We start from the raw sequence: 1,001 nt of genomic DNA, 5'->3' as shown, positions 1-1,001 counted from the left end.
GGTGTTATTAAACCAAAATCCTAGTGCTAAGGATGGGATGCGTCCTTATGAGCTGTGGTCAGGGAGGCTCAAGAAGTTTTCAGGACAATACAGGTCCTTGAAATTCCTCTTGGCTGCCCTCCAACTATCCAGAGTTGACAGAGACCCTATGGCTGAAGACACCACATACATTGATTGGGTATAAGAGACAGTGAAATCAAACTGGATATGAGCTGGAGATTTCCTCCTGGATGGCTGGCTTTCATAGTACCAGAAGATGCAATGTAAGCTGTTGAGAGTGGCCCAACTCTGCTGAAAACCCTACAAAACTACAATACCAACCTACAAAGTAAATTGTGCCCACTAGCACAATTATGGTACAACTGTTATGCCTGGCTGAAGTCTTAGGCCCTAGTGGAAATTTACTATTCTTGTTTAGCTAAACTGACACAGTATCAGGCTGCCTTCTGAAGACTTTACAATAAAAGGTAGCAAACAGAGAAAGAGAGACTTAGTTACAGTGGAGGGCTGAGCTCTCAACTGGACATCCTTATCACTACCTGTAAAGCTGCTGGAACAACGCAGAGGAACAGGAAGAATCTAAGAGCTGGAAGAGAGGGAGATCAGGGAAACCGTGTGGGTATAGCCCAGCCATTTCAATCATGATCTCATAACAGGAGCAGCTGCCAGCCATGGGCCTGCGCTAAACTGGGCTTGTCAAGAGTCAACCCAGACCACCAAGGGGCGCATGGGACCCTACTTTTCCTGCTCGACTGACTATGAGCTACTGCTGCATTCTGGGGAAGGGCAGGCATTGTCTTCGATTGTGTACCCACTGATGATCATGCTCCGGTGAATAGCAGCAAACCTGTAAACACACCAACAGCCCTGGTTAAACTCTGGGTCACAAAGCCCAACTCTCTGAATACGGGAAAGGGACTTGTAGGGGGCTGGTAACGGGTGTGAGAGGGATGAGAGGATAAGTGTCACCGTAATCAAAACGTACTATATCAACACGAGTA

This window comes from Microtus oregoni, unplaced genomic scaffold, assembly GCF_018167655.1.
Source record: "Microtus oregoni isolate MIOR12 unplaced genomic scaffold, Mior012 000022F_ref0000154, whole genome shotgun sequence".
Classification (NCBI taxonomy): Eukaryota; Metazoa; Chordata; class Mammalia; order Rodentia; family Cricetidae; genus Microtus; species Microtus oregoni.
Note: the sequence above shows the minus strand (reverse complement) of the source record.